This window comes from Triturus cristatus, chromosome 8 (assembly GCF_964204655.1).
Source record: "Triturus cristatus chromosome 8, aTriCri1.1, whole genome shotgun sequence".
In the NCBI taxonomy this organism is placed as follows: Eukaryota; Metazoa; Chordata; class Amphibia; order Caudata; family Salamandridae; genus Triturus; species Triturus cristatus.
In genome coordinates, this window is record NC_140591.1 from 505,913,651 (window position 1) to 505,937,454 (window position 23,804).

The window sequence follows — 23,804 nt, forward strand, 5'->3', positions numbered from 1 at the left end:
GCATCAGGGGGGGGGAAGCAACAGGCACCGCAGGGACATCAGGGCAAAGGGGCGGCGTTGTGGGTGCAGGGATGGAGGACTCCACCACAGGGGGTGGGTCAGTGCCAAAGGCGGAGGCCAGGATGGCACTACACACCTTTGCAAGGTCCTCCAGGGAGTCCCCTGCACCCGAAGGGACCTCAGGCCCCAAGGAGGGGGGGGGTCAGAGGGATGGGTCGCAGCGCCACCGGGGGAGGGTGGAGACAGGGGGGGAGACTCAACCACCCTGACCGGGGACCTCCTTGACCGCTTGCGTGGTGGTGTAACTGTGGGGCTCAGGGACAGAGCGGCCATGAAGGAGTCCTTGGGGGAGATGTGGCCAGGAGAGCTGAGGGGAGGGGATTTGGAGGGAGTGGACTGGGTGGAATGTGGACTCCCACTATGGCTGCGTGTCACACGTTTGCCCCAAGACCCAGTGGGTGTGCCTACCTCACCCTGTGTGTGCGTGTCAGGAGGAGTGCGGTGGACCTTCCCTGCTGGTGTGGTGCCCGTGTCCGTTGATGTGGGTGCATGCCGACGTCTGGGTGTACGTGGGACAGGCATGGGAGTGGGAAGTGTGGATGGGGCAGGGGTAGGTGGGGGGAGGTCGCGCTGCAGGAGACCCACTGCTGCAGTCAGTGTGGAGTCGATGGACCTCAGCAAGTTGCGTTGGTCAGCCTGCGATGAATGAATGCCCTCCAAGAAAGCCTCGATGTTGGTGAGGGTTTTGCCGTGGGCATGGAGGACATTAAGGATCGCAGCCTGACCAACCTGCAGTTGCCGCTGGATGTCCACAGACTCTGCATTGGCGGCAGCAGTGGAGACAGGGGCAGGGGGTGCGGTGCCTGGCAGGAAGGAGACATGCTGTGACCGGGCACGCTGGGAAGGGACACGAGCAAGTGGGAGGCGGCTGGTGGGAACTGAGGGGGCGGTGCGAGGTGTTGTTCCGCTGTCAGCTGCTGGTGCAGCCACCGCCCACTCGGAGACATCCTCCTCGGACCTGTCAGCTTCGTATTCTGACGTGCCAGTCGACAGGTCCTCGGCCGCACTATCCTCCACCTCTGTCCCACTCGATGTGCCAGCCCCGATGTCACGGCTGGCACTGGTGCTCGGTCCCTCCGCCTTGCCTGTGTCCATGTCTCCCTCTGTGTCCCCCGACGATGCTGTGGGCAGGGTGGAGAGACATAAATTAATCAGACAGCTGTACACATCAGTCACATGAGTACAATCGACATAGGTAACACTGCATAGCCTGAAAAGGAAGATCCCTAACATCTACTAAACAAGGTACCGATGTAGGGCATGAAACACACAGTTGGTTGAGCCACCATGCCACTGAAATACCATGGAGAGCATGAGACAATAGCTAAACACAGGAAACGGAGTCTGACAGAGCACCCAGGCCCTGGGGACAATCCAGCACTGCATCTGCACCACACAGCGTTGGCGAAAATACCGATGACCAGGGACCATATCCATGAACTTGAGACACATGCTGCATAGGTAATGCTGAAAACATGCCCAACATGACACGGTCACTGCACATTGCGTGTGTGTCCAGACACATCACACACTGCCCAGACCCAGCAAGTAGAAATCAGGATTTGACACATAGGCATTGCCCGCACCAACAAGACCCTACACGAGGCAAATTGTTGAGACACAGGTGGCACCAACATCTCATAGTCTGGCTGATACACACAGGGGCAGGCAAAAAGCAAGAGTGTACGCCAAACAGCCAAGGTGCGCCTGTACAAATAATGAGGTACCAGTGCCCATCCTCAGATGAGTATAACAAGACACACAGGCACTGGCAACTGTGAGTATGAAGAAGGACAATCAGGTCAGGCTGCACAGTGGACACCTGTACAAAATAGCACGTCTATATACATGGTGACAGGGGACAATGGCACAGAGCACAACCTACGCTGTAGACACTGAGATTGTCCACGTTTATGATGACACATACACCACTGAGGAAAAGGTGCCCCAGGGGACAGTAGTGGGCACGCAACTACATGCTACTGAATGTTAATGACTGCAACACACGACACCATCCCTGCACTATGTGTATCGCACACTCATGCACATCATGTCACAGGCCACTACATAGGACATGCGCGCTGTAAGGCATGACACATGAGAGACCAACTCCCATGTCTGGAGTCAGCATCAGTGCCAACTGACATGGAACCCACATGCAGTGAACTTGTCAGTGCACAGGCAAGGTCCCACAACCTGTTACACACCACCCCCACACATGATGCTACAGTCATTGTTCTCGTGGACAAAGCGCCAGCCTACATCACCTTGTGAAGGAGTGACTACACACAGACCAGGGAACACATTGCAAGGAGGGGAAGGGTGGCAGGGGCACAGCGCTATACTGGGGCAAACAGGATCAGCACAGCACCTTTAAACCCTGCCAGTGAATTCATGCTACTGTGCCCTTACAAATGCCGGTGACACACAACAAACACACATGTACCTACCCCCTTCCGGCTGCTGCATCGCCTGTAAGCGCCTCTCCAGGTCTGGAAAGACCACCGGCAGCACACGCCTGTGGAGGTGGCTCAGACGGCGGCGGCCGCGGTTCTTGTGGCTCTCAGGTGAGTCCCCCAGCAGGAGCCGTGCAATCCTCCGCGTCCAGCACCGGATATCCTGCCAGCGTTTTCTCACCTGGGGCAGGCTCCGCCTCCGACCATCCACACCCCTCACGGCACTGACGGCGGTCAGCCAGATCTGCTCCTTGGCAGTGGCGCCTACCTGTGAGGAGGAACAAGTGACACCACATCAATACACCAGCCACATGTCACAGAGAGACATATGGGTACAAATTAGCTGGTTACAACAAGGCATGTCATGCAGCCAACGCATTGCACCTTTGTCATAGGGACATCATCCCCTGGTGAGGGAAAAAGCTGTACGTGCCACAGTGGGTACACAGGTGGAATGATGGCAATGTCACAATCAATGATCAAGGCTCACACTGTGCATCACACCCACCCCTCCTGTCTCAGGGCACTGCTGTGAGTGATAGGCCCCCACCCCTCCTGTCTCAGGGCACTGCTGTGAGTGATAGGCCCCCACCCCTCCTGTCTCAGGGCACTGCTGTGAGTGATAGGCCCCCACCCCTCCTGTCTCAGGGCACTGCTGTGAGTGATAGGCCCCCACCCCTCCTGTCTCAGGGCACTGCTGTGAGTGATAGGCCCCCACCCCTCCTGTCTCAGGGCACTGCTGTGAGTGATAGGCCCCCACCCCTCCTGACTCAGGGCACTGCTGGGAGTGATAGGCCCCCCCCTCTCCTGTCTCAGGGCACTGCTGGGAGACATCAGGCACCCCCCCCCCCTGGGACCCCCCCGACAGTACATGGCATGTGTGTTACACCTGGACGCAATGGCAGAAGTCACAGTCACAACATAGGGACAGTCTGTGGCAGTGGCCTATGCACTCACCTGATACCCTGGTCGCCCATACAGCATGGAGTACTGTGGGAGGATCACATCCAGCAGAGCCATGTTCTCCTCCAGGGTGAATGGCTGTGTCCTCTCCACAGCCCTTGACATGGTTCCAGGGAATCAGTAGCAGCAGCTGGGTCGACGAATGCAAAGATGTGCAGGCAAGTGCTCCCTCATGGGACCTGGCTGCCTTATATGTGCCCTTCTGCCCAGTCTCATGCACAGGAGTACAGAGTGATTGGTCACTCACATTTGCATCCTATGTAACCCCGGGCGTAGCACTACGCTTCGCCCACGTAGTGTACGTAGCGCTGCCTGCTTCGCACTTTCCGAAGTAGGCGAAGCAGGGCAGCGCTACGCACACGCCGAGGGCAAAGCGTAGCTGCTTGCCACCCGCCACCCACCTCCCGCCCGCCCTTCTTTTAAATATATGAGCAATGAAAAATAAAGTAAAGTAAGTCGACTTACCCGTAAGCGCGGCGTCTCCGGGGCTCCCTCTTTCTGTTTCTAATTTCTTCTGGCAAATGCGCATGCGCGGACACCCGCGCATGCGCATTTCTCGCGAGAAATGCGCATGCGCGGGCGTCCGCGCATGCGCATTTGCCAGAAGAAATTAGAAACTGAAAGAGGGAGCCCCGGAGACGCCGCGCTTACGGGTAAGTCGACTTACTTTACTTTATTTTTCATTGCTTATAATATTTAAAAGAATGGCGGGTGGGAGGTGGGTGGCACGTAGTGGGGCTACGCGGAGCGCGTAGTGTGCGTAGATTTGGGCACACTACGTGCTGCTTCACGTAGCCCCACTACGCCCACTACGCCCACCCTTAATCCTATGTTTCCACCAATCCCTTCAAACCTAGCAGTCTGTGGGTTCTCTATCGGTTTCATTCTCCTGCATGATGTCAGCCCCACAAACACATTGCAACAAAGTAGAAGAATTCCAACTGACTTCTGCTGTGCACCTTCCAGAACAATTTCGAATTTTGAACTTGGTCTCCATGACAACCAGCATGCATGTAGGCCTTAATACTTGTCCCCTATGTAATTTGGAGCATCACACACAGGTACTGTGCGTTTCGGGGCCCTAGGGCACCCCAAATGCATGGCAACGGCCCGTACATGCATGCCTACGCTCTCCATCACTATGGGTCTGCACGCGTATGCGTACTCGTAGTGGTACGGGCCGTACACTCGCATGTATGCTCACTATCACTACGAGTACGCATACGCGTGCAGACCCATAGTGATAGTGAGCGTACATGCGTGTGTACGGTCCGTACCACTACGGGTACGCATACGCGTGCAGACCCATAGTGATAGTGAGCGTACATGCGAGTGTACGGTCCGTACCACTACGGGTACGCATACGCGTGCAGACCCATAGTGATAGGGCCGTACACACGCATCTACGCTCACTATCACTATGGGTCTGCACGCGTATGCGTACCCGTAGTGGTACGGACCGTACACACGCATCTATGCTCTCTATCACTATGGGTCTGCACGCGTATGCGTACCCGTAGTGTTACGGACCGTACACACGCATGTACGCTCTATATCACTATGGGTCTGCACGCGTATGCGTACTCCTAGTGATAGTGAGCGTACATGCGAGTGTACGGTCCGTACCACTACGGGTACGCATACGCGTGCAGACCCATAGTGATAGTGAGCGTACATGCGAGTGTACGGTCCGTACCACTACGGGTACGCATACGCGTGCAGACCCATAGTGATAGGGCCGTACACACGCATCTACGCTCACTATCACTATGGGTCTGCACGCGTATGCGTACCCGTAGTGGTACGGACCGTACACACGCATCTACGCTCTCTATCACTATGGGTCTGCACGCGTATGCGTACCCGTAGTGTTACGGACCGTACACGCGCATGTACGCTCTATATCACTATGGGTCTGCACGCGTATGCGTACTCCTAGTGATAGTGAGCGTACATGCGAGTGTACGGTCCGTACCACTACGGGTACGCATACGCGTGCAGACCCATAGTGATAGTGAGCGTACATGCGTGTGTACGGTCCGTAACACTACGGGTACGCATACGCGTGCAGACCCATAGTGATAGGGCCGTACACACGCATCTACGCTCACTATCACTATGGGTCTGCACGCGTATGCGTACCCGTAGTGGTACGGAACGTACACACGCATCTACGCTCACTATCACTATGGGTCTGCACGCGTATGCGTACCCGTAGTGCTACGGACCGTACAAATGCCTGTACGCTCGCCATCACGATGGGTACACATACGGCAGCACTCCCACAGTGATTTGGGAACATGCACAGGCCCTCTCAGCAGCAGTACGGCGGTTTTTACACATCACTGTGGTGATAGGCGACACACATGTAGGAATAGGGCGGACATACTTGTCCATGGATGGACATACTTGTCCAGGAATGGACATCAAGGCATCGTCTGTGCATTACTACATGTGTGGGGCACAGGTGTCACAGGCTGTGATGTGGAACATGCCTCCTGAGTGGAGAAGGCACCAGATGTATGATGAGATGTGTACATGTGTACTGTGTGAGGGTGCAATGTGTGCCAGGCATGCCCTTGACTCCTTTGACATGTGTGCATGTGGGACTGCGCACTTGGGGTGAGCGTCACTGGCATGGCACGGACACCAACACACGGAAGTGTCCCATGATGCCCGGTACAGGGGTCATGACACATGACTTGTCACTACCCACAGTGCACAATGTGACTATGTCATATATGTGTCCGGGATTTACATCAGGTTGATGTTGTAGCACCCTCAAAAGCTGCAGCCGTTGCAGCAACCAACATGTGGCTGTGTGTAGATTGTCATTGCACACTGTTCCCAACACCATGCCACATGTGTTATCGGATGTGAGGTGCACATGTATGCATGGGACACGGAGTAGCGTGACAAGGCCATGTCAGCAAACTCACAAGGAATGTGTGGTGAGTCATGACATGTGCACCTTCATGGCAAGGTGTGTGGGCTGGACTAGTGTAATGTCATGTGACCTGTGGCTCCAGTGTTCCGCTACCAGTCTCTGCAATCGGCATCACACTTCTGCTGATGTGTGGGTGTATGTCACTCCTGTCTTGCGTCGGGCAGTGCACTTGCACTGGGACACAGCTATTTCCATGGCGTGGCATGGGGAGGTTCTCAATCACCGTGTGTAGCTGGGTCTTGGAAGGAGTGTCACCTTGCATCCATACGTGTCCTGGGCATGTGGCACATGCCTGACTCCCTATGTGGCATGTGTGTATTGCCAGATTTACATGTGCTCAGTAGACATGAGTTGTTCTCGTAGTGCACTCACTCTTCCTTGTCACTTCCAAATTACTGCAGAGCGCCTCCTGTTGCCCGAAGAATTCCAGACTTGGCTACCATGCAGGAGAATGACAGGATCCGGCTCTACCGCTTCACCCAACCGTTGATTCTGGAGCTGACGGCGAGACTGGAACCACACCTGCAACCGCAGCACAGGTATCCTACGGCACTGACACCCCAGCTGAAGGTAATGGCTGCCCTACATTTTCTGGCCACGGGTACCTTCCAAAATACCATAGCTCATGTTGGTGGCATGTCCCAGAGCATGTTCAGCGGTGTGCTGCATGATTTCTTGGAGGCCATGTTGATTCACCTGGATGACTTCATCAAGTTCCCAACCCCTGAACAGATGACTGAGGTCAAGCGTGGATTCTATGCCCTGGGAGGGATGCCCCATGTCATTGGGTCCATAGATGGGACACATGTAGGTTTGGTACCACCACACGCACGGGAGGTGGCGTACCGCAATCGGAAGCACTACCACTCCATCAATGCCCTTGTGGTGTGTCTGTCCAATATGGTGATTTCACATGTCTGTGCTCGTTTCCCAGGATCAGCACACGATGCCTACATCATGAGGCGTAGCGGGATGCCTGATATGATGATGCAGCTGCGCAACGAACGGGCATGTGTTGTTGGTGGGTACAGTCTGTCTGTCCTGTATTCTGTATAGCCGACCAGCACGACCGCTACACCAGTTCTAACGATGTCCATGTGCTTCCCATGTAGGGGACGCTGGCTATCCCAACATGCCTTGGCTGCTGACACCTCTCCGCAACCCCATCACGCCGGCCCAGCTCCGCTATAACACCGCCCATGGCCGGATAAGGCGAGTGATAGAGAGGACGTTTGGCATGCTGAAGAGCCGATTCCGGTGCCTCCACAAGACCGGCGGTGCACTCCCTTATGCCCCGGCGAAGGTCTGCAAGATCTTCATGGTCTGCTGCATGCTGCACAACATGGCAGTTGAAAGAGCTGTGCCACTCATCCTGAATCAACATGACGAGGACCATCCACCCGTGGAGGACGAAGGGCTTGGCAATGGGGCTAGTGATGTGGAGGATGTGGAGCCGCAAGAGGACATCCGGACTCGGCTCATACGCGACTTCTTTGCTTAGTGGTGAGTACCAGGGTCTGAGTGTGCACGCATTGGTCCCCGTGTGGCATGCGTTGTGATGTGTGTCTCCACCTGCATGTATGGCACGTGGGTCAGAGGTGTGTGTGGGTGTGTCACTGGAGTGATGGTGGCAGTGATGGTAGTATTTCCCCAGTCATAATTGTGACCTAGCATGTTGTCATCCATACATGTGTCGAGTAACTGCACATGCAAGTGGCTGTGCTTTTTGTGGCTGACTTCTTGTGTGTCTCTCTTCCCCAGGTACCTGCGCATGCCGTTTGCTGGTTGCATTGTTGTGGCACTGCTATTCCTCATGGACATGACATCGTGGGCTGACTCAGCGTTACAGGCACGGACACGTTTGGAAGTCTCCATGGGGTAAGGGATGCATCTGGGGTGTATTGGGTGTGGCAGTTGTTCACGATGTGTGCACACTGCCCCGGTCGGGGTTTGGTTCCTCTGCAGACATGTGGCATCCTCATGGGACACGACATGCAGCTGGGTACACCTGAATAGATGGGCTGCCTGGTTGTCAGTCATCAGTGATGGGATAGTGGATTGTGATGATGGCATCAATGTGTGTGACACTGCCCTCGGACACATACGCTTAACATTGTTTTGACATGGCGTGGGACTTCCACATCAGCGGATGTATGGTGTATGGCAGGCTCTCCGTGAGCAGCTGTGGGTGTTTAGCTGTTAGCCGACGCTTGTGTGCCAGTTCCATGGCTATCACGCATTTGTGCTGCAGAAGGGGGGTGCCAGTGTTGGAGCCACATGTTACTCCACATGATGTGTTCATGTGTACTTCAAGTTGCCTCTGCAATCCCAAAAACATGACTAATAAAGGTGTCCCTATGCCTCCAAGGTGCCTCTTCTCAGTCAATGCTGGTGTGTTGGCACGGTGCATCCTGCATGTCTGGCATGGTATTCCCTGATTGTGGCTCTGTGTCAATGTGTCGAGTGGCAAGATGCAAGCTGTGTGTGTGTGCTGAGACTGTGTATTGGGCATGATGTCCATGACTGTGTGGGTATTGTGACATGTGCCATCCCCATGCATCCAACGTTGTCCATGACCCCATTCTCTGCATCCACCGGACTCAAGCTTGCAGGACATGGTTCTGCCACCTGTCTACACATACCTGGGTGCCCCCCAGGACACGGGCCAGGATCCCTGACCTCTGCGCATGACTGTTGCTGTACTCAATGTGTCTGTCAGCACGGTTGTTCGGCCATCCCCTCAGCTGGTTGTGCCCATCACGGGTGTGTATGGTGCTCCATGTCTGTCTTGCCTAATAAACTGTGACCCATGTGTCCTGTGCCAGACTCAGGCCCCAGGGTGTGGATGGTTGAAGTGAACAGATGACTCAGGCATGTTTAGACTGTACAAGACACATGTTAGGTAATAATGCTACCAGCAGGCATCTACTCTAAATAGTGTGATTTATTATTGGGGGGGGGGGGACAAAGTGAGGGGCTTTCCGGGATTAGGGAATCCAAAGTTCAGTAGGGGAGTTGGTGTCCTTGCCATTGGAAATCCTCAGAGTCCATGCCACAGTCTTTGTCAACATTGGTCAGCCAGTGACCAGCAGGGCCATGTGGCAGAGAATGTCTCTTGATGCTGTGATGCTGTTGCTCCAGTGGGCCAGGTGCCAGGCCAGGTGTCCTGGGAGATGGTGATGTAGCAGCCACCCTCACGGTCCTTTCCGTGGACGACCCGGCTTCCTGCGGGGAACCTCAGCAGCAGGCCGTGACGACGTCTGGGATGCTCCGTCGGATGTTTCCTCCTCCTCCTCATGATCCCTCCCTGTGGGTGGTGATGTTCTCCGCCTTCTGGCACAGGGAGGGTCGGCCATGGTGTCGGCCATCCGACGGAGTTCAGCGTGAATCCCCTGGGACGCCGTCACTTGCTCAGCCTGTCTGTCCTCCATCCTCCGTTGGTGTACCTGTAGACAGGCTATTGGCCCCGCATGTTGCTGGGCCTGCTGGACCTTGATCCCCTCGAGGACGGACACAACCTGGGCCATGCCCGTGGTGTCCTGCCGGTATGAGTCCAGGATGTTACGGACATGGGAAAATACCGGATCCCCAGCCAACTGGTCAGGCTCGCGCCTCCGCCGTCCTCCACTCCCACCACCCCTGCCCACTTGCGTCTGGCCTGCACTTGTGGGAACATCGGGTCTCCGGGACCCCTGAGGGGTGGCATTGGCGTTGTCGCCTGCCTCCTCCTGGGTGCCCGGGACACCGTGTCCCTCCTGGCGAGCCTGGCTGCATTGTGGTGTTGGGGCAGGGATCCTGGGTGTCTCCTGGGATGTGGCAGGAGTGGGGGTGGTGGTTGGCACGGTTGTACCTGACGCAGGTGCTGCAGGTGGTTGGAAACCAGAGGGGCCAGGTCGGTCGGGGTCGTCCGCAGAGTGGTGAGAGTGGTCGCTGCCGGTGGGATCGGTCTCCTGCAGATCCGGGTCCTGTGAGTGTTCCCCCCCAGTGTTGGGGGGTGCAGCACGACGTTGACCTGTGTGTGAGAGAGAAAATGTTAATTTTGGTCCATGCAACATCCATGTTTCATCCGTTACAAAGTTGGCACATTTCCTCTTGGAATTAGGATCTGTCTTGCATTCCACTCACAGTGCACTTGTGCATGGGTGTGTCCCTTGGGCACCAATTTGGCCCCTTTAACTATGTGTGGCACAGTCTTACTTGCTGCGTCAAGTGTGACTGCAGTCAGCAGTGGAGTGTGCATGTGTGGCGAGCCATGCATTTGCGCCTTCCTTGTAGCACTGTACATGTGCACATGGAGTGGATCCACACACTTATATGATGCAGGTGGCTGTCCTTGTGCTCGTGTACAGGTTGTGACATGGCCCTGCGTTTTGCCATGATGAAGAGGGGGGGTTCTGGCACTGGCCATCCTTGTCTACATGCACGCAGTCCACCTGCTGACGAGCAGACATTCCCACACACCAAAGGACTGATTTGCTCTCCCTGTGTCTCCCTCCTTCTCTGTCCCCCTCTCCCTCCCTCTCTGTCCCCCTCTCCCTCCCTCTGTGTGTCAGCCTCCTCCCTCTGTCCATCTTCCTGTGTCTCCCTCCCTCTCTGTCCCCCTCTCCCTCCCTCTCTGTCCCCCTCTCCCTCCATCTCTGTCCCCCTCTCCCTCCCTCTCAGTCCCCCTCTCCCTCCCTCTGTGTCCCCCTCTCCCTACCTCTCTGTCCCCCTCTCCCTCCCTCTCTGTCCCCCTCTCCCTCCATCTCTGTCCCCCTCTCCCTCCCTCTGTCCCCCTCTCCCTCCCTCTCTGTCCCCCTCTCCCTCCCTCCGTGTGTCACCCTCTGTCACCTTGGCCCAGCTTCCTGGGCACACACTGTTGGCAGATCTTTGAGTGGCCCTTGGCCTGTTGATGTGAGTTTGTTTCTGATCTCCAGGCACCCATTTTGTCAGCTGTGTGTCTGTGCGCTGCTGCTGTGGTGGTGTGTGCTGCCACTCTTTCACAATGTTGGCTGTTCATTAGCTGCTGTCATGTGCAAAACAGTGCCTTCACCCCCATGTGTTGATGCAAGGCGTCCGCCATTTGCTGGCAAGTCATTCCTGTGTTGGGACACAGTGTTTGTCTGGCTGTGACCTAGGCCATATGGGCAGAGGGCATTGTTGTCTGCTTTGGAGTCGCACTATGTGATTTTTGGTGCCCAGCCTCCCGCCATCCGGGTTACCGTGTCATGTGTTGTTGTCTTCTGTGGCCTGTGACTTGACATTGTCCAGCTGGGTGCATGGGGCATGGTGGCAGCAGTGGCATGTGCCTGCTCATGGAGTGTGGTTGAGTCATGCTATGGCTTGTGGTGGTTGCGTGCCTGTTAGTAATTTTGGTTGTGGTTGCAGTTCCCCCCATGTGAGGTGCGTTGTTTGTGTACTCACCCGGGTCTCGGAGTCCTTCTACTCCTTCAACTGCCTCCACCGGCAGTATGGCCATCACCCTCTCCTCCCAGGGATGGTACTGTACGGGTCTGCGGGAGGGCCCTCCTCCGGTGGCGTTGGCCTGGTCGTGTTCCTCCTGCCTCTTGGCTCTGACCCTCCTCCGCAGATCGTACCACCTGTTCTGGCAATCCTGCTTGGTCCTCCTGGTGTCCGCAACGGCATTCACAGCATCGACGATGGTCTGCCACATGGCTGTTTTGGCTGCCTGGCTGGTGCTTCTGACCAATGTTCCAAAGATCTGTGGCTCAACTCTGAGGATTTGATCAACAAGGACCTCCAACTCTCGGTGACTGAACTTTGGATTCTTGGTAGTGGGCATGGTGAGGGGTGTGGGTGGGGATGGTGTGGGTGTGGGGGGTGTGTGGATGTTGGGGGTGGGTGTGGATGGTTGTGTGTGTGTGTGAATGTGATGAGAGGGTGTTTGTGAGGGTGGTCGTGTGAAGGTGTGCAAGTGTAAGGTGTGGTGTAGCTTGTAGTCTGGTTCTGTGGTGTCTGGCAGCAGTGAGTCTGTTGCAAAGGCTCATGGTTTGTGTGTGTGGGCCCTTTTTATTGGTCCATGGGTGGGTGTGGCAGTGTTTGAATTTTGGGTGGGTGTGTTATAAGGAGTGGTGGTGTATTGGGCCTCTGTTTGTTTTTGACAGTTGCAGGTCAGTGATTGTGTTATTTTAGTGGTTGTTGGCCATGTTTAGTGGCTGTGTGCCTTTCGAATGGTGTATTCTTGTGTTGTTTTGTTTTGTCCTTGTTGTGTACGTGCGTTTTGAGCGTGTGTACGGTGTGTACATGGGCCATTTGGTTGTACGATTATGTCCTTGTGTGTGGCTTTGTACGACTCGTACATGCGGTTGTGATGTTGGGGCATGGGGTGCGCTCCGTACTTAGGAGGTTGTGTTGGGGGTGCGCCAGGAACGTACTGGGGTGTAGGTACACGGGGGGTATGACACGTACTGGGGTGGGGGTGTGGCTCGAACGTACTGGGGTGTAGGTACACGGGGGGTATGACACGTACTGGGGTGGGGGTGTGGCTCGAACGTACTGGGGTGTAGGTTCACGGTGGTACGACACGTACTGGGGTGGGGGTACGACTCGAACGTACTGGGGTGTAGGTTCACGGTGGTACGACACGTCCAGGGGTGGGGGTACGACTGGAACGTACTGGGGTGTGGGTACACGGGGGGTATGACACGTACTGGGGTGGGGGTGGGGCTCGAACGTACTGGGGTGTAGGTTCACGGTGGTACGACACGTACTGGGGTGGGGGGGTGTACATTGACGGTGGTACGACACGTACTGGGGTGGGGGTACGACTGGAACGTACTGGGGTGTGGGTACACGGGGGGTATGACACGTACTGGGGTGGGGGTGGGGCTCGAACGTACTGGGGTGTAGGTTCACGGTGGTACGACACGTACAGGGGTGGGGGGGTGTACATTGACGGTGGTACGACACGTACTGGGGTGGGGGTACGACTGGAACGTACTGGGGTGTGGGTACACGGGGGTATGACACGTACTGGGGTGGGGGTGGGGCTCGAACGTACTGGGGTGTAGGTTCACGGTGGTACGACACGTACTGGGGTGGGGGTACGACTGGAACGTACTGGGGTGTACATAGACGGTGGTACGACACGTACAGGGGTGGGGGGGTGTACATTGACGGTGGTACGACACGTACTGGGGTGGGGGTACGACTGGAACGTACTGGGGTGTGGGTAGACGGGGCTATGACACGTACTGGGGTGGGGGTGGGGCTCGAACGTACTGGGGTGTAGGTTCACGGTGGTACGACACGTACTGGGGTGGGGGTACGACTGGAACGTACTGGGGTGTAGGTACACGGGGGGTATGACACGTACTGGGGTGGGGGTGGGGCTCGAACGTACTGGGGTGTAGGTACATGGTGGTACGACACGTACTGGGGTGGGGGTACGACTGGAACGTACTGGGGTGTACATAGACGGTGGTACGACACGTACAGGGGTGGGGGGGTGTACATTGACGGTGGTACGACATGTACTGGGGTGGGGGTACGACTGGAACATACTGGGGTGTGGGTAGACGGGGCTATGACACGTACTGGGGTGGGGGTGGGGCTCGAACGTACTGGGGTGTAGGTTCACGGTGGTACGACACGTACTGGGGTGGGGGTACGACTGGAACGTACTGGGGTGTACATAGACGGTGGTACGACACGTACAGGGGTGGGGGGGTGTACATTGACGGTGGTACGACACGTACTGGGGTGGGGGTACGACTGGAACGTACTGGGGTGTACATAGACGGGTGGGGGTATACATATACGGGGGGTACGTGTCGGACGTACGGGGGCTGGGGGGAGTGTTGGGCGCGTATGCGGGCACATGTCTCCATGGTTGCTGTAGGAGTTCGGTGCGGACGGTGTTTTTTCCATACGGTTGTAACCTCGGACGCACGGGATGGATCGTGATTCCTCGGTCGGACTTGGCTTTTCACGTTTGTAAGGTAAATCGTCCGAGGACGTGTCGGACACATTTTCCGACCCGAGGACGTGTGGGGAATGATTCCCAGTGCGGTTCGTATGGACTTTTTACCATGCGAATCGTGATTGCCAGTTCGTACGGCACTTGTACGATTCGTACGGTAAAAAGACCCGATACGAGTCGCACGGGGGAATTTTTTACCGGATCGTGATCGGCACCACAGTGTCAAGACTGATTTGCAAATAGCTGTGTCTGAACTAGGGTGACAAAGTGAGCTAAAGGATGATGATGGATTCAACCCAGATCTGTGACTGGGGGTGAGTGTTTGAAAAGGGTTCAGTGACTAAATATCGAGGGACATAATATAGAATGCCCAAAATATCGACGCAAAAATATAGAAGGACAGAATATCGACTCCCTATTTACAAACAGGTAAGTACTAAAATATCGATTCCAAATTATAGAATGTTAAAATATAGTTAGCTAAAATATCGAATTTTTTAATGTATTAAAAATAATATAAAAGTAATTAAATATTAAAAACAATTAAATAAAACATACATAATATGATATAAAAAAGCTTAAAATGTAAATATAATAAAAGTAATGTAAAAAAGTAGAGCTTTTGTTGGATAGTGAGAGCGTAAAAATTACTATTCCCACTCCAGTGAGTGCAACAGTAGGGAAAACGTTGGATAGCGTAGTGGTTAAAAATTACTATTCCCACTCCAGTGAGTGCAACAGTAGGGAAAGCGTTGGATAGCGTAGGGGTAAAAATTACTATTCCCACTCCAGAGAGTGCAACAGTAGGGAAAGCGTTGGATAGCGGGAGGGTAAAAATTACTATTCCCACTCCAGAGAGTGTAAAAGTAGGGAAAGCATTGGATAGCGGGAATGGAAAAATTACTATTCCCACTCCAGTGAGTGCAACAGTAGGGAAAGCGTTGGATAGCGTAGGGGTAAAAACTTACTATTCCCACTCCAGAGAGTGCAACAGTAGGGAAAACGTTGGATAGCGTAGGGGTAAAAATTGCTATTCCCACTCCAAAGTGTGCAACAGTAGGGAAAGCATTGGATAGCGGGAGAGTTAAAATTACTATTCCCACTCCAGAGAGTGCAACAGTAGGGAAATCGTTGGATAGCGGGAAGGGAAAAATTACTATTCCCACTCCAGTGACTCCAACTGTAGGGAAAGCATTGGATAGCGTAGGGGTAAAAATTACTATTCCCACTACAGATTGCAACAGTACAGAAAGTATTGGATAGCAGGAAGAGAAAAATTACTATTCCCACTCCAATAAGTGCAACAGTAGGGAAAGCGTTGGATAGCGTAGCTGTAAAAATTACTATTCCCACTCCAGTGAGTGCAACAGTGGGAAAAAGTTGGATAGCGTAGGGGTAAAAATTACTATTCCCACTCCAAAGAGTGCAACAGTAGGGAAAGCGTTGGATAGCGGGAGGATACAATTTACTACTCCCACTCCAGAGAGTGCAACAGTAGGGAAAGCGTTGGAGAGCGGGAAGGGAAAAATTACTATTCCCACTCCAGTGAGTGCAACAGTAGGGAAAGCGTTGGATAGCGTAGGGGTACAAATTACTATTCCCACTCCAGTGAATGCAACAGTAGGGAAAACGCTGGATAGTGTAGGGGTAAAAATTACTATTCCCACTCCAAAGAGTGTAACAGTAGGGAAAGCGTTGGATAGAAGGAGGGTAAAAATTACTATTCCCACTCCAGTGAGTGCAACAGTAGGGAAAGAGTTGGATAGCGGGAGTGTAAAAAATACTATTCCCACTCCTGAGAGTACAAAACTAGGGAAAGTAATGATTTAATTTTAAAATAAGATTACATTAATTATCAAGACCCATAAAAAGTTTATTAAAAATAATTACAAATTAATAACAATAATTACCATTGAAAAAAAATAATTAACAATTAATAAAAATTAATTACCAATTAATACAAATTAATTACCAATTAATAAGTAATTATCAATTATCAATACACATAAATAAAAAAATAATATTTACTTTATTACAATTAATTTACTTCCCACCCAATTCCCCTATAAACCCACAACCCACGCCCAATAATAAAAAATACAATTAACATTATTATCAATTAATAAAAATAATTTTGCAATTAATAAAAATTATTTACCAATTCATACAAATTATTTACCCATTAATACTAATTAATTACCAATTAATAATTAATTATCAATACACATAAATAAAAAAATAATTATTTACTTTATTACAATTAAATTACTTCCCACCCAATTCCCCTACAGACCCACAACCCGCTCCTAATAATAAAAAATACAATTCACATAATTATCAATTAATCAATTAATATAAAATAATTACCAATTAATAAAAATTAATTACCAATTAAAAATTAATTATCAATCAATTAATTATCAGAACATATAAATATAATTAATATTTAATTAACCATAATTAAATTACTTCCCACCCTATTCCCCTATAAGCCCACAACCCGCTACGGAATTAAATTACGCAAAAATTAAATTACATAACATTCATTAGTTTAAATAAATTAAACATACATTACAAAAATAATACATAATTTTAACACATATACTACCATACATACCACTGAAAAAAAATCGATATTATAGATATCTATATTTTTAAATTCGATATTATGGTAATCTATATTTTAAAATTCGATATTATGGAATTCTATATTTTTAAATTCTATATTATGGAAATCGATATTTCGTACCCCAATTTCGATATTCTGACCTATCTATATTTTGATAATTCGATATTCTGTCCACTCTATATTTTGACTTCGATATTCTGGGCAGTCGATATTTCTGAATCGATATTTAGGGTGTTCACCTTTGAAAAGTTCAACACTCCTTTCATCATCTCCATGTGTTTGCTTTGTTCGCACAAAGTTTTTTTGAAATTTTATTTATTGACATTTCAAACAAACAATGTCATTAAAATCCAACAAGCCAGTTTGATATGGATCAATAAAGGAGCACATGCATATAGAGTCACTTCATTACATAATATTAATGACAGAATACACCGTACACACCTTCCACAGACCGCAGGCATGCTATTAATTGAACAATAGAGTGTACGCATATTTTATCAGTATTAATACAAAGGTAACAATGCTACACACAGTTTTCCCTGAGAGGGTTATTACTACATTGGCACATCCAATCACTTGCCAGACACAACGTCCACTGCTCTCTATAATTGGGAGTAGGTGTGAGGAGTGAATGTATCGCATGTGTGATGATGTCTGTGAGACCTCCACATCTGTCACTTCAGCTGTTGTTTGTGAATCAGTGTTCCAAGTTAAGAATGGATCCCATATATTACGGGGTCTAGAGGAGGGTGGCATCAGTTCCCAAAATGTACTCAATTGTGTGTGCCCATATGTGATGTCTCCAACCCAATCTTTAATGGAGGGCACTCGCCATCTGCCCCAGTAGACAGTGACCTGGCGCTTTGCAAACAGAAGGAGAAGGGCATGCAGCTTACGTAACTTGAGCGGAGTGTCCTTTACATACCCCAATAGGCCAAGAATAGGGGACGGGTCCAGCAATACCCCCAACATGTTGTTTACCGACTCAAAGAGCTGCACCCAGAAATCGGCTATCCAGGGGCAATGCCACGCCATATGGAGAAATGTAGCTGGGGCATAGCCACATCTCCAACAATAACCCTTGGCTAGAAGGCCCATACGGTGGAGGCTCACCAGAGTTCTGTAATATCTATGCAAATATTTGAAGTGAATCAATCTTAACTTATAGTTCGGGGAGCGTTCCGAGAGCTGCCCACAACAATATTCCCATTGGGCTTTGGTCAATGGTGTTTCTAGCTTGTCGTTCCAATGTTTAAAAGAGATTGGCGTTAGTATCGGAGTGGTGTCTTGCATGCGAGTGTATAGGCGTGTAACAAGTTTACGAGGAGATGGGAATTTCAGCAAGTTTTCCAATGCAGGGTAGGCGGCGCCCTCGGGAATTCCTCCCAGAGAGAACGGCACACCGTGCATATTCTATGATATAAAAAGATCTCAGTGAATGGCACCACCAGTCCCTCGGGTGCAACTGGGGGAGGTCTAAATTCATCTCCAGGGTATAGGTCCTGAAACTTCTGGAGACTCATTTTCTGAGCTAGTGTCTTACTCATACTGTCCTGTATGCAAGGCATCATTGGATTTTGTGGGAGGGGGATGGAAGGGGCATAAAGCAATGGGATCCCCGCCCTTTTGCGCAGTTCATCCTACGACCAGCACAGGGTCCCAGCCTATGTCGCCGCGAGGGCGGTGTGGCTTTTGATACAGCGCGACCTTAAGCGGGATGGGGGCCATTGCGTCAGTTTCAACCCAGTAATGCAAATATTGCATCCAGTAATGCAAATATTGTGCTTGTGCACATAGTGCATAAAGCTGCATGTCAGGGGCTCCCAAACCACCTTGCCGCAGTGGGAGAGTCAGTAGATCCCAAGAAGCTCTAACTTGTTTTCCAGTCCACAACAGTGTGATCAGGTGGGATTTGAGGGTATTGAAAAAGTGTCTGGTGAGTGGGATCGGTATATTAACAAACAAATATAAAAATGTTGGCAGGATAACCATTTTGGGTAGTGCTAACCTTGCTTGCCAATGACAGCGGCAGCTTAGCCCACACGTTTACCTTGTCCTCCAGCCACACCATTGTTTGGCCGTAGTTTAGTCGCCACACCTCCTGCGTATTCTGACTGATCCAGACCCCTAAATACTTGACCACTACAGCTTCCCAGCGTAAGGGGAATTCTACTGGGGGGGAACCATCTGTCAACGGGAATATCACAGACTTGGCCCAATTAATAAAAACACCTAAGAGTCCACCAAAGCGAATGAACTCCCTCAGCAACGGGTCCAGATTCTCTTCGGGGTTTATAATGTAAAGCGTGACATCGTCCGCATATAAGGAGATGAGCAAACTGCGGGAGCTGAAACCAATACCCCGTGCAGTATGGTGTTGCTTGATACGAGCTGCTAGGGGCTCCACTGCAATTGCAAAAAGTAAAGGGGATAATGGGCACCCCTGTCTAGTACCCCGTGAGATCGAAAAGGGGTCTGAGAGCAAACCATTCACTTGAACGCGTGCCTTGGGTGAGGTGTACAGTAGTCTAATGCAGTTCATAAAAAGCGGACTGAATCTCATGCACCCTAGAATGGAGAAAAGGTAGGACCACTCAAGTGTATCAAATGCCTTAGTGGTGTCCAAAAACACCACCGCAGCTATTTCGTCTGGGTGGAGGTAGTGCATTACCGAAAATATTGTTCGTAAATTATGGGATGTCGATCTCCCCGGGATGAATCCCGACTGATCCGGCAGTGCTATCATTGGCAGGAGTGGCTGCAGCCTGTTAGCAATAAAGTTTCGCTAAGATTTTGACATCCACATTAATCATAGAGAGCGGGTGGTAGGAGTCCAGCTCCTCCTCCGATTTCCCAGGTTTTAGGAGCGTGAGAATCGTCGCCTCCCTCATGGACTGAGGCAGCACCCCTTTCTTCCAGTGCCCCCTCATAAACCGCCAACAGCCTAGGTGCCAATTCCTCGACATAAGTCTTATAGAATGACGTAGTCAGACCGTTAGGGCCAGGAGCCTTACCTAGGGGCAGGCTTTTAATAACCTGTGCTACATCTTCTGCTGTAAATGGGAGGTCCATATATTCTCTATGGGTATCGTTAAACCAGACCAGTTCCAGTGTGTCGAGGAACGACTTCAGCTCTTCTGTACATGCCCCTGAGTAGTCGTGTATAACCGGGATTAAAATGAAGAGAACTCGCCAGCCACCCCCACGTGGCCTCTAAGCATATCACCCTGTGAATTACGTATCTCATGGACAAACGTCGCTGATTTAGATGGTCTAATCATGCCAGCCAGAGTGCGACCCGGCCTATCCCCTTCACCGTATCTACGAGCCTCAGCATACTTGCCTAGGAACGTTGTTTCGCGCTGTGCCTCCTCCGTGTAATCTAATAGTAGAGATTTTAATTTCTGCGCAGTGTGGGGATCATTTTTGGAGTAAAAGGTTTCCTCTAGTGCCTTAATCTGGGCCTCCAAGGAGGCGAGCGTGCCCCGAATTGCCTTCAGCACCCCTGCCTGTCTCGCAATGCACTGGCCTCTAATCACCACCTTTAAAGCTTCCCAGAGTGATGCTTCAGTATCCACAGATCCCACATTGTTAGCAAAATAGTCAGTGATATCTCCCCGTATCTCTTCCTTAAAGGCCTCATTGAGCATAGCATGTGGTGGGAGTCGCCAGGTAAATGCACAGGGGAGTGACCCCGGGAGTGACATCTGCAGTAAGCATGGGGCGTGGTCTTACAGTGTGCGCGGCAAGTGCGATATGCCAACAGTCCAGGCTGCAGCGTCCCTGGAGACCAGCCAAAAGTCCAGGCGGGACCACGGACAGTGATGATCTGATATACATGTACCTTCCCTCACCATGGGGTGTCTGTTGCGCCCTATGTCTACTAGGTTCCCATCCGTAACTATTGACTGCAGAGTGGCACTTGCCGCCGGGTGTAAGGTGCGAGCCACTCCTTTCCTGTCCATGGCATCATCCAATATGGCATTAAAACTCGGATACCTCCCTTATTAGTGCATGGATTACGGCAGCCTTAGATAAATCGGCTCCAATTAAATCATGCAAAGTGGTTAGGAATAAACCATCAGCACCTTGGTTTAACATGGAGCTCCAGACTGAAAAGAGCCGCTGTAAGAGACTCGAGCGAGTCTGGAGGAAGAAATATGAATCTACTGCTAAAGTAGCATATAAGCTAGCCCTAAAAGAATTCCATACACTGAAACGGAAGGTGATGAGAGAGTATATGGCTAAACAAATTCGGAATGCGGACAATCCAGCCAGAGAGATTTTCAGGATAGCAGAGGGCTTCCTGAAACCTCAGGCTTTAAAGAGCTCCATCCCACCCTCTTTGAACCTCTTTGAGGAATTGGCCGCCTTTTTTCAGGACAAAATTCTGACCATTTATTCCACCTTTCCCTCAACTGAAAATCAGGTGATACCTCGAATTAGTACAGCAGATAACTGGTCAACTTTTCGCAGATTTGAGAAGGCAGCCTCTCTGACGGAACTGTTGAAAATTAAGTCTGGCTCTCCCCTTGACCCGTGTCCAGCCAGAATTTTTAAACTTTTAGCACCCCTTCTGAATGACACCTTGAATGCATTGTGGAACTCCTCCTTGGAAACCGGTATCTTTCCATCTGATTGGAAAAAGGCATTGGTCCGCCCCATCCTGAAAAAAGAGGATGCCGACCCCTCGGAGCTGAAACACTTTAGACCTATTTCCCTATTGCCAGCCCCCGCTAAAGTCCTGGAAAAGGAAGTCCAGAGACAACTCTCTGACTTCCTCGAATCTAACAACCATTTACATGACTCACAATCAGGATTTAGGGCCGGCTACAGCACGGAAACCGCCCTACTGGAAGTTTCTGAATCCATACGTGAAACCCTTGATTAAGGTAGCTGTGCTATGCTGGTACTTTTGGACTTATCGGCTGCGTTTGACACGGTCTCCCACAAGATCCTCCTAAATAGACTATTTGAGATAGGAGTGACGGGGACCGTGTTGAGTTGGTTTCAATCTTTCCTGGAAAGTAGGTCTCAACAGGTGGCTTTACACCCACATGTTTCTAGCTCTAGATCTTTGGCGCAAGGGGTGCCACAGGGCTCGGCATTAAGTCCGACGCTCTTTAATGTTTACCTTGCGCCCCTTGCTGAAATCATTGAGAATTGGGGCGTGCGAGTTGTCTCCTATGCTGATGACACACAGCTAATTTTCTCTTTCAAGGAATATGACGACACAGCTTTCACTAATTTCAAACAATGCCTACTAAACATCTCGACCTGGATGACCGAAAATTGTCTTAAACTAAATACTGATAAGACGGAGGTCTTATTTTTTAATCAACCTACCCCTCCACGGGCGGAATTGTGGTGGCCAGTTGAATTGAATCCACACCCGATACCGGTTCCGGTGGCAAGGAACTTAGGGGTCAGATTTGACTCACAACTGTCTGGCAAGGCACAAATCACACATATCTCCTCTCTTTGTTTTTGGAGACTGAAAACACTACGAAGATTTCTACGCTTCCTTCCTATGGACTGTAGGAAGGCAGTGGTACACGCCCTCATCACTTCCCAACTTGATTATGCTAACAGTCTGTACATTGGCCTCCCAGATTTCCTAATGAAAAGGCTGCAGCGTATCCAAAACGCTGCGGCCAGACTTTTGAGGAATGTGCCTTTACGATATCACATTTCGCCGCATTTGGAAAGCCTCCATTGGCTGCCAGTAGCGAAAAGAGTGCAGTTTAAAGCTATCGTGCTGGCTCATAAAGCCTTGAGAGGGGTAGGCCCTCGATATCTGAAACAAAGACTGCAAAAATATCTTCCACCAAGAACGCTTAGATCCAGCAAACAAAATCTTTTGATTATCCCTAGGTTCAGAAAGTCGAGGACAGGTGGACGTGCGTTTTCCGTGAAAACGGCCATGTTATGGAACAATCTACCTAATGATCTCAGACTCATTGATAAGGAACTCCCGTTCAGAAAGGCCTTGAAAACCTGGCTATTCAGACTACCTTAGAGATCGGCTCTGGCTGCTCTCCTCTCAATCTCTTGCGCCTGTTGGACATTAGCGCCGGGACACTTCCGTTGGAAGTAGCTGTCGCGCTCTATAAATATATATAATAATAATAATAATAATAAAATCCCCACCCCACAGCACAGTGTCATATCCTGTCGCCTTAATTCTGGACCATACATCTTCAAAGAAATCGGGGGAGTCGGCATTCGGACCATAAATCGCTGTAATCACCAGGGAGAGCCCCCCCCCAACACTCCACATATGATGACAAACCTCCCCTCAGGATCTTTGTGCACTTCCCTCTCGCGCCAGTCCACCCCCTGTCGAACCAGCGCAGACACCCCTCTGGCGTAAATAGAATAAATGGACGAGTACGTGTGTCCCCATCTGCGATGTCGCAGCCTCTGAGACGGTGCGGCATTTAAATGTGTCTCCTGCAGCAAACAAATGTCAATATTATGTCTGGATAAATAAGCATGAACAAGCCTGGACTTACAACCATCATTCAGCCCTCTAATGTTCCACGTTAACAAGTTCAGTGGTTTTGCGTGTGTGTATCGAGACAAAACCCCGCAGCGAGGAGTAGGCACTCAGTGAGCATAAAAGTCAAAACATAGAATGTGTACAGTGACCAACATCTAGTACTCGTACTGGCATCAAACAAGCAAACAATCCCCACACCCCACCCCCCACCCCCCACCCACTCCAACCCCCCAATCAGGTTGCAGAATATCCCCCCCTAGCAAACTAAAACATAACAGTCTCCTGAAAATGAAAGGGAAACTTCCCATGGGGGCGTAGTGACA